Genomic DNA, 11,246 nt, shown 5'->3' on the forward strand with positions numbered 1-11,246 from the left:
TCAGACAGAAAATCAATAAGGAAACAACAGTCTTAAATGATACACTAGATCAGATGGATTTAATTGATATATTCAGATCATTTCACACCAAAGCAGAATATAAACTGTTTTCAAGTGCACATGGATAGACCATATGTTATGACACAAAATAAGTCTCAATAAATTTAAAATGATTGAAATCACATCAAGCATCTTCTCTGACCACAATGGCATGAAACTGGAAATCAATCACACAAAAAAAAACCCTGAAAACATACAAAGATATGGAGGCTAAATAATATGTTATTAAACAATGAATGGGTTAACAACAATATCAAGAAAGAAATCAAAAGATATATTTGAAACAAATGAAAATAAGAACACAACAACAGGGGAAGCGGTCAGAGAAGCACCGTTAGGACAGCCTCGCCCGGGCGCCTGCCCGGTGCCTCTCAAAGCAGCGTCCCAGGCCCCTGCCACCGTCCAGGGCTAGCTGGTGCCCTCTGGAGTGGCTGTGAGCGATGTGGGGTCTGGAAGAGACTTGGACAGTTAGTCAGGACGGGAAAATGGCGGCTTTGATCTAGGCAGTGTTTTCCTCAGCTTCTGTGAAGAGGAGGGAAACTCACCGATGGGTGGAGAAACAGAGCAAGTTGACTAGGTTACCGAATCACTTTGAAAGCAGGACATCAAAAATTATCGTGATCATGGAAAAACCAGACAGTAAGGAGACTTCTTCAAGACAAAAGGGGCCCAGGGATCAGTGCGGGGACTAGGGGTGTGCAGTCTCCAGGCCCGGTGCTCCGGGGTCTCCCTCAGGGCTCCCAGGAGAGGGGAGTCACTGCTCCCTCCCCCCAAATACGGGGGTGAGCAACTTCAGGGGAGAACGTGTTGCTAGAAGGAACAGATTGGCCAGTTGGACTGGGAAAAAATCACCCAGGGACTATGAACACCCACCCAGAGACCGGGGAGAAGTGAGGGCCTCTAGCCTACAGGACCAGGGGCAGCCTGGAAGAGCGCCCGCACCCCCTAGCCCGGTGGAAGTGCAGATCGGCGAAGAGCACAGAGTCGGGCCGAGCTCGGCTCACGCCCCATAGGGAGGCCTGAATCTCGCACCGTGATCCCAGGAGGGACGTGGCGCTTGGTGCATTCATACAGTAGTGGCTCAGAAATTTCCAGCCAGCCCGACTGGGGGAGCCGGAAAAGATGCCAACACCCAGTCGGAGTGCGGTTCGGAGGGGACCACGGAGCTGGAAAGGGCTCAACTTGCGCACCATCAGGAAGACTGTCTCGCGCTCGCTGTGAACCTGGAAGGGGTGCGGCGAGACGCTTAGGGCAATCCTAGACCCCATATTTCAAAAGTTTGGGGAAGGGGTGCACCCTTTTATGATTCCCAGGAAGGGCGCAGTGAATCCCAAAATGTCGCAGATGCCTCCTGAGATCATAGAGCTGGAATCCTGCAGGACCCTGAAGTCCGGAAGAACGTGGAAGTGAGATCCAGAGAGCCAGTGTGTTCGGGAACGCCCAGGGTACCTGACAGACTTGCTGAGATTTGGGCTGGGAGAGAGGGAAGCATTTCAAAGGTCCCTCAGCCAGCTGAATCCACCAAGATCAGAAAAACTGGTCTGGACAGTTAGAAACCAACAAGAGGTTTGTTTGTTTGTTTGTTTGTTTGTTTGTTTGTATTTTCTCTCTCTTTTTTTGTTTGGTTTGGTTTGGTTTGGTTTGGTTTGGTTTTTGTGGCTGTTGTTAGTTGATTGATTTTATCTTGTGTTTTATGTGACATTTTATTTTTCAATTCTTATTATTTTTATCTCGCAATCCCTTGTTTCTTTTCCACTCATCCTAATATTATTCTTTCCACTCCAAATTTCTCTCCTGCATTACATCTTCTGCTTTTCTTTCCTTTTTCTTTCCTTTTTTTAAATGTTGCAAGTTACTGTAAATTTGTATTATCTTTTTCTCACTTTTCCGACATTTTTTATTTTAATAATATTTTGGTATTCTTTTTCTTTCTGTATAATCTTCATTGCTTGGCTGGTTATACTGTCATTTGATAGGTTCCCCCCTGGTATCTCAGTCACAAGGTGTTGATAAGTTACTATCCTTCATCTGTGTTCCATTAATACACCTCTCAAGGTTCTATACCCTTTATTCTTGTTATCTAGACCTCATCAATTCTGCCACAAGACTGTCACTTTACGATTACTGTTGGTAAGGCCTAGTCTATACAATTGTAAATACTTCTCAATACCCCTACCTGATCTCACCCCACTTTGCAATTTTCTGAACTATACTATTGTGGGGTTGTCTCTATTCTTTTACACACTACTCCTATTTATTAATCTTTATTCCAACCCTACCTTAGAATCTGACCTCCCACAGCCTCACAGCTTTCTAGATCGAACTAGCAATCCTCTCATCCCCAATAAGAGTCTTACCTTCTTTCCACCCTTTCTAAAACGTGGATAGTGGGGTGGAGGATCACGGTTAACACTATGAGGAGCCAAAGGATAACTCATCTCTTCTCTACTGGCTGCTAATGTAAATATCATAGTATACTGTCTTGCTGTCTTAAACCATTTTGCCTTATTTCTCCAACTGATCACAAAAAAGAGTAGGGGGAAGCTGTGAACACCAGGATACATGAAGGAGATTGCACCACTGAATCTCACAAATATTCAACCACAGAAGTTGACACCATAATTACAGGGAATCAGAACAGATCAAATTAACAAACAAGAAGAAAAAAGAAGAAACACACAAACAATGAGAAAACAAACAAACAACCCCCAACTGAAGGGAAATGAGGAAGCCTCAGGAAAAATGCTAAATGAAATAGAGGCAACTCAACTATCAGATAGTGAGTTCAAAACAATGATTATCAGGAAGTTCAATGAACTCACATTGAGCTTTCAGAAATTAGAGGGAAATTACATCAATCTCACTGCAAACTATATAAACATGAAAAAGGAAATAGAAACTCTCAACAAAGGTCAAGAGGAAATGAAGAATACAATTTCTGAACTGAAGAACACAGTAGAAGGAATGAAAAGCAGGATTGATGAAGCAGAAGATAGGATTAGCGAGCTGGAGGACAAAGTAGAAAACAACATCCAGAAGGAGCAAGAAAAGGAAAAGAGGCTCAGAAAGAATGAAGAGGGATTAAGAGAAATGCAAGACAATATGAAACGTAATAATATCCGTATAATAGGGATACCAGAAGGAGAAGAAGAAGAGCAAGGGATCGAAAACCTAGTTGAACAAGTAATGAGGGAGAACTTCCCTAATTTGATGAGAGAAAAAAGTCACACAAATCCAGGAAACACAGAGAGTCCCAATTAAGAGGAACCCAAAGAGGCCCACCTCAAGACACATCATAATTAAAATGGCAAAATTTCAAGACAAAGAGAGAATCTTAAAGGCAGCAAGGGAGAAAAAAGGAAGTAACATACAAAGGATCCCCAATAAGGCTAACAGCTGACTTCTCAATGGAAACACTTCAAGCCAGAAGAGAATGGCAAGAAATACTCCAGGTAATGAGAACCAGAGGTCTGCAACCAAGGTTACTATATCCAGCAAGGCTCTCGATCAAGATAGAAGGCCAAATAAGGCCAGACAAAAGAAGTCTAAAAGAATACACCTCCACCAAACCAGCTCTGCAAGAGATCCTAAAGGGACTGCTTTAAGGAAGGGAAGGAAAAGAGAGAGAGACAGGAACACACGTACATAAAGTACAATGAATAAGTACCTATCAATAATAACCTTAAATGTAAATGGATTAAATGCTCCAATCAAAAGACATAGAATAGCTGAATGGATAAGAAAAAAATGACCCACATATCTGCTGTCTACAAGAGACCCACCTCAGGATAAAAAACCTACACAGGCTGAAAGTGAAGGGCTGGAAACAAATCTCCAAGCAAATGGACAGGAAAAAAAAGCCGGGGTAGCAATACTCATATCAGACAAAATAGACTTCCAAAAAAGAGCTGGAAAACATTATGCTAAGCGAAACAAGCCAGGCAGTGAAAGACAAATACCATATGATCTCACCTTTAACAGGAACCTAAACAACAAAACAAAGAAACAACTAAAATGTAACCAAAGACACTGAAATAGAGGACAGGCTGACAGTGACCACAGGGGAGAGTAGAGGGAATGTAAGGGGACAGTGGGAAGGGTTCACAGGAACAAACTTAAAGGACACATGGTCATACGGGAGGGTGGTAATGGGAGGGAAGTGGGGAGGGATGGGAGCGGGGACTGGATTGGGAGTAAAAAGGAGAAAACTGTATTTGAACAATGATTTAAAAAAAAAAAAAAAGAACACAACAACAGAAAGATCTATGGGACATGATGAAGGCAGTCCTGAGGAGGAAATTCATAGTACTACAGACCTACCTCAAGAAACAAGAAAAAATATCAAATAAACAATCTAACTTTATATTTAAAGGAACTAGAAAAGAGAACAATGAACAAAGCCCAAAGTTAGTAGAAGGAAGGACATAAAAAAATGTCAGAGAAGAAATAAACAAAATAGAGTCTAAAAAAAATACAAAAAGTCAACGAAACCAAGAACTTGTTCTTTGAAAAAAATAAACAAGATTGAGAAACCTTTAACTAGAGTCACAAGAAAAAAAAGAGAGGACTCACATAAATAAAATCAGAAATGAAAAAGGAGAGGTAACAACTGACACCAGAGAAATAGAAAGGACTGTAAGAAAATACTACAAACAATTATATGCCAACAAATTGGACAATCTGGAAGAAATGGACAAATTCCTAGGAACATATAATCTTCTAAAACTAAATTAGGAAGAAGCAGAAAATTTGAATAGACAGATTACAATCACTGAAATTGAAGCATTAATCAAAAAACTTCAAACAAACAAAATTCCTGGGCCAAATGACTTAACAGGAGAATTTTACCAAACATTCAAAGAAGAAATAAAATCTATCCTTCTCAAACTATTCCAAAAAATTCAAGAGGAGAGAAGACTCTCAAGCTCACTTTATGAGGTCAGCATTATCCTAATTCCGAAAAAACAGATACAGATACTACAAAGAAAGAAAATTATAGGCCAATGTCCTTGATGAACATAGATGCTTAAATCCTCAATAAAATATTAACAACGCATTAAAAAGATCATACACCATGATCAAGTGAGATTTACTTCTGGGTAGCAAAGTTGGTACAATATCCACAAATTCATAATTGTGATACACTACATAAACAAAATGAAGGTAAAAAGCCACACGATCATATCAATAGATGCAGAAAATGTACTTCATGAAGTCCAGCACCCATTTATGATAAAAACTCTCAGCAAAGTGGGAATAGAAGAAACATACCTTAGTGTAATATAGGCCATATATGACACAGCCACTGCAAGCAACATACTCAATGAGCAAAAACTAAAAGCATGTCCCTTAAGATCAGGAACAAGACAGGGATGTCTGCTTTTACCTCTTTTATTCAGCATAGTTATAGAAGTCCTAGCCACAGGTAAGAAGAAATGAAAGGCATCCAGATGGGAAAGGAAGAAGTAGAACTGTCATTATTTGCTGATGACTTTTACCATAAATAGAAAACCCTAAAGACCCCACCCAAAAAAACAAATAGTACAAGAACAAATATATAGGACACATGGACAAAAACTGGGGGGGGGGGGGTGGAAATGGGAGGAAAGTGGGGAGGGATGGGTAGGTGGGCTGGGATGGAAGTAAAGGACAGAAAACTGTACTTGAACAATGATTAAAATAAAATAAAAAAAAACAAATAGAACCGATAAATAAATTCAGTAAAATAGCAGCATACAAAATAAATATCCAGAAACCAGTTGCATTTCTATACACCAAAAATGGCCTATGAAAAAAGGGAAACTAAGAAAACAATGTCATTTACAATTGCTTAAAAATATTTCTCAGGAATGAATTTAACCACAGATGTAAAACACTTGTACTCGGGAAATTATAAGACCTTGAAGAGAGAAAATGAATATACAAATAAGTGGAGGCATATACTATGGTATGGATACAAAGAATTAATATCATTAAAATATTTATATTACTCAAAGCAATCTATAGATTCAATGTATTTCTATCAAGATACCAATGGTGTATTTCACAGAACTAGAACAAATATTTCAATAATTTATATGGAACCACAAAAGACCCCAAATAGCCATAGAAATCTTGAGAAAAAAAGAATGTAGTTGGAGGAATCATGCTACCTGATATCAAACTATACTACAAGGCCATTAGTAATTAAAATGGCATGGTACTGGCATAAAACAGACACATAGATCAATGGAACAGAATAGAGAGACCAGAAATAAACCCATGTCTTTGTGGTCAATTAACATTTGACAAAGGAGGCCAAAACATACAATAGAGTAAAGATAGTCAATTCAATAAATGAGACTGAGATAATTGAACATATATATTAGCTATCTATACATGTGCTATGTGACTGAAACTAGACCACCTTCTTATACCATACACAAAAATAAACTCAAAATGGATTATAGACTTAAATGTTAGACTCAAAACCATAAAAATCCTAGGAGAAACCATAGGCAGTAAAATCTCAGACAATTCCGGTAGCCATATATACATATATTTTATATATTATATTATATTATATTATATTATATTATATTATATATAAGTATGTGTAATATTATATATATATATTTTGATATATCTCCTTGGGCAAGGGAAACAAAAGAAAAAATAAACATATGGGACTACATCAAACTAAAAAGTTTTTGTACAGCAAAGGAAACCATCAGTAAAATTAAAAGAAAACCCATTGAATGGGAGAACATATTCACCAATGGCACATCTAATAAGGGGTTAATATCCAAAATTTATAAAGAACTTATAAAACTCAACACCAAAAAATCAAACAATCCACTTAAAAAATGGGCAAAGAACCTGAACATACTTCTCCAAAGAGGACATACAGATGGTAAATAGACATGAAAAAGATGCCAAACGTCACTAATCATCAGAGAGATGCAAATTAAAACCATAATAAGGTATCACCTCACACCTGCCAGAATGGCTACCATCAGTAAATCAACAAATAAATGTTGGAGAGGATGTGGAGAAAAGGGAAACCTCGTGCACTGTTGGTGGGAATGCAGACTGGTGCAGCCACTGGGGAAAACAGTATGGAGTTTCTTCAAAAAATTAAAAATGAAACTGCCTTATGACCCAATGAATCCACTTCTGGGACTATATTTGAAGAAGCCCAAAACACTGATTTGAAAGAATATGTGCACCCCTATGTTCTCTGCAGTATTATTTATACTGCAGTGAACATAGCCAAGATTTGGAAGCATCCCAAATGCTCATCATATATGAGTGGGTAAAAAAGCTGTGGTACATTTATGCAATGGAACACTACTCAGCCATAAAAGAGGAAAACTTACCTTTTGTGACAGCATGGATGGTCCTGGAGGGTATTATGCTATGTGAAATAAGCCAGGCAGAGAAAGACAAATATGATAGGATTTCACTTATAGTGGAATCTAATAAAAAAAATAAACTAACAAAAAAATAGAAACAGACTCATAGATACAGAGAACAGACTGACAACTGTCAGAAGTGAGGGGGGCTGGAGGGCTGGGTAAGTAAGGTGAAGGGATTAAGCAAAAAAAATCAAAAAAAAAAACAAGAAAAAACAGAGTTTATAGTATGGCGATTACCAGAGGGAAAGGGGGGATGGGGGGGGATGTGGGAAAGGGTAAAGGGGGGGGATAATGGTGATGGAAGGAGACTTGACTTGGGGTGGTGAACACACGATACAATATACAGATGACGATGATAGAATTGTACATCAGAAACCTATTTAATTCTATTAACCAATGTTACCCCAGTAAATTCAAAATAAAATAAAAAATAAAATAAAAATAAAATAAAATAAAATAAAATAAAATAAAATTACATTAAAAGCTGCCAGGGTAGTTTCTTATAAAAATTAAAGACACTTTTAAATACAACCCAGCAATCACTCTCCTTGGTATTTACCCAAAGGAGTGGAAAGACCAAGTTCATATAAAATCCCACCCACAAATGTTTATAGCAGCTTCATTCATAAATGCAGAAACTTGGAAGCAACCAAAATATCTTTTAGTACATTAATGGATAAATAAAATGTGCAATATTCAGACAAGGAATGCCATTTGTGCTAAAAAAGAAATAAACTACCAAGCAAAAAACATACCTGGAGAAATCTTAAAGGCAAAATCATGGAGATAGTAAAAAGATCAGTGGTTTCAAGGGCTTGGGGATGGGAAGGAGAAGAAATAAAAAAGCAGAAGACAGGATTTTTTAGGGCACAGAAAGTATTTCTGTATGATACTATAAAGATGGATTCATGTCATTGTACACTTGTCAAAATCCATGGAATGTATAACACCAAGTGTGAACTCTAGTGTATATTATGGACATTAGGGGACAAGAATGTGTCAATGTAGCTTCATTGTCTCGTACCACCGTGGTGGCAGATACTGGTAATGGGGGAGGCTATGCATGTTAGGATTCAGTGGGGGATACAAGAACTCTCAACCTAATTTTGCTCTGAACCTAAAATGCTTTAAAAATGTTCTATTAAATATGAAAAAAATTAAGAGTAGCCAGGGTATCCTGAAATCATGTGTTCTTTCTCCATTTGGACAAAATGCTCCTCAAGTAAGCTGCCTAATAAAATTTGCTCAGTTTTAGATGTTTTCCAAGGTAGGAAAACACAGTTAAAAAACTGACAAATTACACTCAATGTTCTTGTAAAGGTGGAAGAACTGAAAACTGATGTGCGAATGCAACGTAGGGGCAGTTGACTTAAGGCACACAAGGGGAACCCCCATTATAATGAACTCAAAGACACACACATTTAACTGGGACTTGTAAGCAATATATACTTAGGTGTTTTATTTTACAATTACTTGTGCTTGATATGTTGTAGCTCTTTGATATTTGTTGACTATGCGAGTGAAAGTAAAAGAATTTAGATTCCCTCAAAGTGATATTATATTGTAGAAAAAATTGTACTCTAAAGGAAAATATGCAGGGGATGTAGTACAGCCTCACAAATCTGATTCTAGTAGGGCTAGAATTGGGCTTTGAGATATTTTGCATCTTCTAAACTGAAGGTAATAGGTAGGCATCAAACTCTGGTCCAAGAGTTTTGATCGACCTCCCTCTAATCTGTGGAAAAGTGGTTTTGACTTCATTTGCAATGCAATTCCTCTTCTACATAAAAATTTGTGCTTTTGACTTTTCCTTTGAACTGGTTATAACTTCTGCTTCATTCTCTCTCATTACATAAATAAAAGTCTTTAGTACATGTTCATTTTTATACTTGTATGAGTCATAATTTTGCCTTTTTTCTGCAAATTGCCTTTCAACAATACCTTTAGACAAACAAGCTAGTAGAAAATGAGGGTTTCTCTAAACCTGACAGCCGACAGAGCAGGTGAGTACATAGCTGGAGTACCAGGAACTGAGTGAAAGAAGGCAGCATTTGCTACCCCCCAAGATGTCTTTGGGATATTGATTCAGAATATTTATAAGAAAAGAAAGACTTCGGAAAAACCTTCCACCTTCTCTCAAACTGCTTAAAACCATTTAGATAGAGGATCTCCTTCAAGAAGGGAGATATAATAAAAAAACCTATAATTTAATATAAAGTAAATGTGATAGGGAGAAACCTAGCAAGGCTTTTTGATAAAATCCTCTCTGTATGCAACTGTTAAAGACAACCTACCAAACATTTATTTAGCAAACATTTGTTTTTCCATCTCCATGTGATAGAGTCAGGTTAAACCCATCAGGGCAATTCATGGAAATTTGGACTTGAGACTGAGACAGGTAGTTTCTCCGGGCACTCACAACCAGAAGAGATGGAAAGCTAGATCTGGGGGAAGCCTGTGCACAGCTCCTCACAGCCCTGCCAAGCTCTGTGCCCTGTAATATATGCCTATGTTCTAATAAAAATTCTAAGGTTGTTTAATGTAAAGAGCTTTCAAGGCAGATCGATCTTAGTTCAAAATTTAAACATCAAAGCTATATTAACTATGTGATACTAGGTTGGTTGTTTTGTTACTGGTGAAATGAAGAGAGCGTGGCCCTTCTCTTCTTGAAGGAAAGAATTCAGTCAAGAGACAAACTATAGTGAAATAAGCAAGAATTATTTCTTGCTTATGGAAGCACACTCAGGAGAGTGAGAGCGCCCCAATCAATTACAGAACTCAGATATTTATGGGCTTTTTCTTCCTGAACTTCTTCGCTCCTGTCTCTTTAGCTCCCCCATCTAGCTTAGCTATCTATGCATGAGCTATGTGACTGAAACTGGTGACCTATAAGGCTGAACAATGTCCTAAGATTGAATCAGAGATCTGGTGACCACAAGCTCAAGTGTGGTGAAGCCTGTTTCAGCTTAACCCTGTGGAGGTCACGGTCAAAAAACTTCACAGCATAGGTCAAACATCACACACCTTCTGAAACATGTGTTATACTCAAACTGATGGCTTAAACATTATGGGTTAACATTAGTCATGTACAAATGCACAGCTAGTCATGACCTTGAACCTATGCACCTGATATATGTAACAATATTTAAAGAATTGCCTTAGGGCTTGTTGATGTGCAGGAATGCATGAGGATAATCTATCCCCTTTCCCTTCCTTTGCCTGCCCCAGCTCATGCCTAACTAGCTACCTATCCTAATGACCTGACTTCTCTAAAACTCAGTTTCCTCATTTGTTAAAAAGGAAAATGAATACCTACCCTGTGTAATTGCTATGATGATTAAATGAATTAAATCCACAGTGGAAAAGCAAAGTTCTTGGTATATACCATATGGTGCCCACTCAAAAGGTAGAAAAGATTCTCTTTGACACAAGTAGGACAAGGAACTTTATACCACAGGGTGTTAGGACAATTGTTGCATATAAATTAAATGTACAATAGATAATGACTTCATATCAAAAAAGAGAGCTATGATTTCTTTGGGGGAGAAAAGGCTGAAGAAGGGAAGTTTTTATCTTAGTTACTATAAAAACCGTTTTTGTGCTTCTCTCATGGGCATGTAAATTTTAGAAGCCTTTTTTTTTAAAAATAGACGTTTTTAGAGCAGTTTTAGGTTTGTAGCAAAATAGAGTGTAAAGTACAGAGAGTCCCCATACACTCCCGGCCTCCACATACACACACAGCCTCCTCCATCAACGAGGATCCCCATCAGAGTGATACATTTGTTACAA

General features: G+C 38.0%; 1 protein-coding gene across 3 annotated transcripts in view; it reads right to left on the bottom strand.

Moving 5' to 3' along the window:
* LOC123815518 (kynurenine--oxoglutarate transaminase 3-like) overlaps positions 1-11,246 on the bottom strand; it is a 45,878-nt gene that overhangs the window by 27,110 nt on the left and 7,522 nt on the right. The window lies entirely within an intron of this gene.

The sequence above is a fragment of the Phyllostomus hastatus genome, unplaced genomic scaffold (assembly GCF_019186645.2).
Source record: "Phyllostomus hastatus isolate PE091 unplaced genomic scaffold, TTU_PhHast_1.1 phas_contig_191, whole genome shotgun sequence".
NCBI lineage: Eukaryota > Metazoa > Chordata > Mammalia > Chiroptera > Phyllostomidae > Phyllostomus > Phyllostomus hastatus.